The following is a 7,690-nucleotide window of genomic DNA, read 5'->3' as shown; positions in this document are numbered from 1 at the left end:
TACCAATTCCATACCATTCGGCCACAACAACAACAATATATAAGTTTTCATGAATTTCCATTCTTTTCTATACCTTTTACAACAACAACCAATACACATGCACATACGGCTACAACTTCAACACGAGTCATCAAACGTTCGTTTTCATCATAGAATCTACACAACAATCGATCAAGAATACTAAATCAATTCAATTTATTCCTCCTACACCAACCACCTATCCCCACGGCTACCCTCTTAATCATGCAAGGTTTCATGAGTTCCCCCTATTTCAACACATGACAACATGTTTAAACATCCATAACACATGCAAGAGAGTATTGAATTTTACCTTCTCCTTCCACTTCTTCACACACTAGAGTAGTTTTTGGCAAAACGAATGGTTTTCTTGTTCCAACAACTACTCCACCTCGAAAAGGGCCCTCCAATTAGCATGAAGGCATGAACACACACATATATATTTATCATGATCAATCTCATTTCCAAAAGATGACAGTCCCGGCCAACTTGGCCCTTCTCAAGACCCCTTTGGCCGTGACTCTCTCTCTCTTTTCTTTTTCTTTCTTTCTTTCTTTCTTTCTTTCTCTCCTCTCTTAAAATATGATCACACACACATATATATAGGGTTATATGTTCTTTCCTTATGCCCGTTTCTTTATCCTTTATCTCGAGCATGAGTCCTTGAGGGCACATGCCCTCCCTTCATTCTTTTATTTTTCTCTAGAATTTTCTTTTCTTTTCTTGACTTTTCTTTATTTTCTTCAAATTTCCAAACATATTTTGTGACTAATCCCCCTTTCTTTTTTATTATTTTCGGCCAACTTGGCCCTTTCTCAAGACATTTATTAAGCCCCATGCGCATGAAATGACCATTTTGCCTAGCCTTTTCACATTATTCACTACATAATGCCCTTCTCAGAATTTCCGTCCTTTTCCGCCCTCAACCTTTCTCAATATTCCATATCGACAATGTTCTTAAATAATATTAATAACCCACTTGCGCATTAAAAAGGTTTTGGGCAACGATCTTACCTTCCACATTCCACTAACGCACTCTCTTTTTTTTCTAATGTCCGAACGCACGAAATACGGTCTATACTTGGCTAATGCAAACGTGTATCAATGGAGGTAAAATGACACATTCTTACACACATATATATATGTATTTACTATCAACTATCCCACAAGGCAAACAATCAAGTAAAAACGGGATGAAGGCTCGATGTATATTCGAGGTCACTCTTAGCTTCTCATTTGTCCCTTGTATACATCTTGAAATGTTCCCACCGAGCACGCTTAACTGCTTAACACCGACATGGCCTTTACTACTCGTTAAGCCAATCAAAACAGGACAATCGAAAAATTCAACTTAGACGCAAATATATCGTCAACACAAAATGGCAAATCAGTTAGCATAAGGAATCTTATTTCCTATGACTTGGCTCTATCGCACGATGAGCTAAATTCCTAAAGTAAAAGAACTAGTGAAGTGATGAACATCCCTTAGACGGATATGGAAATATTGACAAGAATGAGCCGAGCGATATAGACATAAATTTTTTTCTTGAAATCTCTACGTCAAGTATACATAGTAAACTCAAGATAAATAAGAATTCTAGATATGTTATAAGCAAAGTGGCATAGCACAGAGACAAGGAGTAAGGTATAATCGAAGACCTCATGAATGAAAGAAGAGGGGTCAGTACGAGCAATGTACCGATGACCCTATTCACGAGATTACAATGGTCCACGAAACTATTAGTCATAAAAGACAAAGATATGAGGAGACGGAAATGTTGTTGTGCATCGCCCGACCATATAGGATCTAACCCTTATAAGTATTCCGGATACAAGAGTGCCCCTTGGGGCGGATAACTAGCAAAAAAAATCACGATAGACAAGTAAACGACCATACGATGACATAGGAACGGTAATGAGCCCTGTACCTCCCGCGTAACCGCATGGGCCGGACAACATATAATTATCGAAGACGAATCAAAAGCAACTCGAAGGCTATGGGAAACCTCCGATTACAGGACCTTCGTAATAAGGGGGAAGAACATACTAGACTTGAATACTTGGACCCTTTGAAATAATCATTATCCATGACGAAATAGCCATATTCGGTACAAGGAGATTTTATTAGCTCGAATAAAATCATAGCCTTTTTAGACTATCGAGGCATATTGGCATATCATAGGGAGCGTTAGAAGCATAACTGAAAAAGAAAGAAACAAATGAACAATAAGTGTACCATGAGGTTCCGCTAGACATAGGGAGTAAGATTCATTGGAATATAACTCAAGAGGCAGCATATTTACGCCAAGATGAACTATCAACAATACCAATAGTTATTCTAGCAACACAACATTTGAATCAATTCAATTCAATTCACATACTATTCCATCGGGCAAAAAAAAAAAAAAATGCGCCGTACCATAAGACCAATTCCTATACCATTCGCAAACAACAATATATAAGTTTTCCATTCTAAAGTGGTAACTAAAAGAGTACAACTTCAACACGAAAGGTCTTTAAGCTAAAATCAATACAAAGGGTGTTAGAGAGGACACACGAGACCTACCTTCTCCCTTCCAAAGGAAGTAGTTTTTGGCAAAACGAATGGTTTTCTTGTTCCCATAATGACAATTATGAAGGCATGAACAAAGGTAACACACACATATATATATAGTAGTTTGAAAATTCTTTAAGGAAAGAAAAGAACTAATCCGCTCTTTTTATTAATGGAAATAAAGAGTTGACCATTTTGCCCCTAGACATTAGAAAATAGTTCATGGACCACTAATTATACTAAGCATGAGAGCATATGCTATGGAATTATATGAATCGTCAACGTGAAGCCATTCCCAACTACGCTGGCAAGAAGGTCACATCGGAAAGACAACACGAAATAATGACACAAATGCACGAAGTGATCGGTGAGCCAATACAAGAAAATCGAAGACACGTATATAGACATAAATGGAAGAAATAACTCAAGTGAATTTAGATATGTTATAAGCAAAGGGAGAGAGACATAAGGTAGAAGACCTCAAGAATTTTCGTAGCCCTATGCTTATGAGGAGACGGGTTGTGTTGCAAGTATTCCGATTGATACAAGAGGAAGGAGACGCTAAAGAAACAGAAGATCGTGAAGGACAGGAAGCTAAAGAAAAGGGCGTATGCGGACCTTCAATAAGGGGAAGAACATACTAGACTTGAAAGGAACCCAAGGATTTATTAGTCAGACTTCGAGGCATATGGCGAGTTGCCATGTGTACCATGTAGGCAGACCGAGAGCATACCCAAGTGAACTACGATATTTTTAGACCATGAAAATCCTCGTATCGCAAAAAAAAAAAAAAAAAATAAGAACTATTATGTATATACGTATTTTTGATCGATCAAAGGAATTGGGCTGATAATGGTAACAACGATTAGGAAAATTTTTGGAAATGGGAGGAATAGTTTAAGGAATATAACCATTATGCTATGGAATTATATGAATCGTCAACGTGAAGCCATTCCCAACTACGCTGGCAAGAAGGTCACATCGGAAAGACAACACGAAATAATGACTGACGAAGTGATCGCCAATACAAGAAAATCGAAGACACGTATACTTGTGTTGTAAGGGAGTCATAGAGAAGAATTTTCGACGGGTTGTGTTGCAAGATTTGAGGGGAAAGGCTAAAGAAACAATTGTGGCAGGAAGCTCTGAGCCCAAGGATTTGCTTGAACACGAGAGTTGCATAAGTGAGTCGTGAAGGATAGTAAAGGGTGAAGAACTATTATGTATATCCAAGACGATGGAACAAAGATAGCAAAAAGGAATATAACCATTAGATAGCGCTAAAGTCATGATAAACACTGAATGTAAGGGTATAGAGATGCAAAGAGTAAGGACTAATGTATACGAAAAAGGTAATTACCCACCAAGAGGCAGAGAAATACAAGGGATAACGCAAAGAGTAAGCGGTATACGAAAAGGTAGAGAAAGAGAAGAAAGAGAATACTTGCAGGATGATGAATAGTTATGGCATGATACGTCAAGACTATAATAATGGAGACAAAAATCAGAGCAAGAGTGAGATACTAGTTAAATTCCGATCATGTACATGAGGGCAAAGAAGTGAAAGAAGTTGATTGAAGGCTATAAAAGAGTTAAGAAAGAATGGGGAAGAGACTCGACCCAAGTTATAGTCAAGCAAATCGGAATCGGACCAAGGAAGAATAACGGTTCTAAGGAGACAAAGATGGTGTTGTGGGTTGGCAATACTGCAACATTCGAGGACGAATGTTTCTAAGGGGGGAAGATGTTATACCCCGTAGTTTCTGTACGTTGAAATTCGTTAGGCATTAGCTATTCAAGTGCAGACATCAAAGTTATTGTCGAGAAAATGCAACATCATAGGTGCTCGCGTTACGATTATAAGAGTCCGAGTTCGTGTAACAGGTTATAGGAGGATTGGAAAACCAAAGGAACTAAGGAAATTAAGCTTCCGAGGTTTTGAAAAAATGTTGGGCAAGGTTTGGTACGGAAATTTTGGTCTAAATGGAAGAAATAATATGTTTTAGTATATTAAGGGTTTTTAAGTGAAACAAAAGTCTAAAGTGAAGTTCGGGAAATCTAGTTTCTAACGCAATAAACCGCTCTTCAATAGGACATCGGGGTAAGAAGATATGGACATCACAAGTCAAAGCCAAGTGCACTAGAAATGGTTCGCGCGAACGCGCTAGGGAGTCGCGCGAACGCGCGTGGGCAACACAAAATAAATGCGCCACTACGAGGCACGAACGCGCTAAACAAATTTTGAGGCCCAGGTTCAGGATGGAGGTTATATTATAAGAATGTAATAATAACCTATATATGACATTTGGAGACCATATAGGGTGAATTGGTTCATAGGGCACTTGACGAAAAGCCCTCGTTGCTATACGCTAAGTGGGCCCCACATGTCAGAGTTTTATAAAGGACATATGAAGAGACATATGAGTAGTAAATGGAAAGTTGAGAAAGTCCTAAGAAGGACCCATAAGCCAAATATGGGCATAAGCCTTCCAAAAGGATGATTTAAGGAAACATTTCGGATGATCTGATTTGGAGGGGCAAAAACGATGTTATAAGTTGGAAATTTGGAATAACACCAAGAATTAAAGTTGTATATAATTGAAAGAGATTTCCAACCATAGGTTGTGGTCCCTCACACGATATCGGAATCAAGAGGTATGACCTTTTTACTGAACGAAGGTGCAGTCAGAGAAAACAAGTCAGTGCGAACGCGCCTGTGCGGGCGCGAACGCGCTGAAGGAAAAGTAAGCCGGTCCAGGCAGAACCTAGACCACTATTTAAAGGGGGAGACCCCCTCATTTTCGTCCTAAACCATCCCAAACTCTCCCTAAACTTTGAGAAAACTCTCCAACTTTCCCCCACCAACTTTTTACCTTGAAACCAGGTATAACTCCCAAATTCCGATCCATACAGCGTATAGTTGAGACTACAAAACTGTGTATTCAGGATTTGTGGCTTAAGCTCAAGGTGAAAGAGTGAGGATATAGCATTATTATCATAGAAAAGGTATGAATCTCTTTCTATTTGTGTTAATATCGGTTTATTTACTTTATAAAGGAGTCAAAATTGTTATAAAATGATTTTGTGATGGAAATATGGGATAAATACCATATGGGATGTTTATGAAGTATTTTGAAGTTGGAAATATTATGGTTAATGTTGGTATTGTTGTTGGTTGTTGAATTGAGAATTCGGGCTAGGCATATAAACAGGGGAAATGTTGCCCAATTTTCGACAGAATATAGAACAGTATAATTTGAAACTTGATACAAGTGTGTGATGAAGACGCTAACGTTAGTGTAAATCCTCTTAAATGTAGACTTACAAGCTCGGACGCATAAGCGTAGCCACAGGAGGTTGAACAGTATGTTAAGGCTCGTCCCTTTCTTTCAAAGGCATGACTCCTATGTTACGATTTCATAAATGCTTCCATAAATTCGTTGTTTTCAAAAGTTAGAAGGCTATGATTCCAAGGCATGATTCCTTTTCTTGATAACCCGTAAATGTTTTCCAAAATGTTCGTATTTTTCCAAAATAGAGGTTTATGATTGCGTAAGCTTTTATGACAACAACGATGGATATGTTTTACAATGACAACGATGATGTCAAAGATGAGAATATTTTGCCATGATGACTATGATGAGAACGATTTCATGTTTAAAGGTTCTAAGTTATGATTTCAATGACGATATAAGAATGTTGAGCTATTTCTTGATTCCTCAAGTTTATTCATGGATGATGACTATTTTTAAAGATTCCAAAGTATATGAATTGATGCTTCATGATACTTATGATCTTACTCTATGTTTTCCCTTGATGTTATTCTTCATTGATAGTCTCACCTTATAATGCTCGTCCCTTCAAGGTGTGACACGACGATCATGGTTATTCCATAATACAATTGGGAGGTTACCGATTTTACGTCACTCCGATGGAGTTGTAGCTTTGATCGGGCTCTTATGCATGCTTATGTTGTGATGATTACACCGTGCCTATACGGCCGGGCAGCACCACTTCGGAGGGCGTAGTGGGCGTCTTATGGATGATTACACCGTGCCTATATGGCCGGCAGACCACTACCGCCGGGCGAGTAGGCGGCGGATGACGATGGTAATAACACCGTGTCTATATGGCACGGGCAGCACCACTAGTGGGCGGCGTGCGATGATTACCCCGGACGCGGGAGGCTCGGACGCGGGCTAATGATGTTATTTGATTCAAACAGTTTATGTATGCATGGGTGATATGTTTTGAAGGTAAAAGTGAGCATGCATGATTCCGCCAAGAGGCGGTGCGTGCAAAATCATACCTTTTTCTTATATTTTCCATATTTCCTTATTATGTTGTTGTTCATGTTCTGTACATATTAACATGTTATCATTCATACCTTACATACTCAGTATATTACTCGTACTGACGTCCTTTCTTGTGGACGCTGCGTTCATGCCCGGCAGATCGGTAGCCGCCGTACAATTCACAAAAGAGTAGGACCTCTCCCTTAGCGGTGGTCGGCACACTCCATTGATCCGGAGCTTCAGGCCGCTTGGTATTCCATCTTGTTCCGTACATATATGGGTACGGCAGGGCCTTGTCCTGCCATTTCTACGGATTGTATTCTATAGAGGTCTGTAGACAGTGATGTGTAGTCGTGATATTATGCAGCCTCGTCGGCGTGTATTTTGTTGTACAATATATATGTATAGAGGCCAAATCGGCCTGCGCTGTTATTCTCAGTGTTTATGTTTATATATATGTGTTGGCCGTGAGTTCCCTAAGCACGGGGTGTCTTTTATGTTTATTGTTCGGGAGACAATATAGCACTGCTGATTGATACGGGCCCGTGATGCTTCTGGGCCGAGAGAGATGCAAGCATAGGGGTGCTTGGCCAGTAATGGTCAGGTACCTGTCACGGCTCATTGGTTTGGGTCGTGACACATACTTTCTCATCTTTGGAAAAAAACTAGAAAGAAATAATCTTTTCTTATTGGGAAATAGTTTAGATTCACATAGATGTTAAGTGCATCCATACAAATAGTCCATTAGAAGTATATCAAGATCGATACCCATGATCATACACTTTATCTAACGGGGACACAACCTTGGTTATTTTTACCCATA

The sequence above is a fragment of the Lycium ferocissimum genome, chromosome 1 (genome assembly GCF_029784015.1).
Source record: "Lycium ferocissimum isolate CSIRO_LF1 chromosome 1, AGI_CSIRO_Lferr_CH_V1, whole genome shotgun sequence".
Taxonomy (NCBI): Eukaryota; Viridiplantae; Streptophyta; class Magnoliopsida; order Solanales; family Solanaceae; genus Lycium; species Lycium ferocissimum.
Note: the sequence above shows the minus strand (reverse complement) of the source record.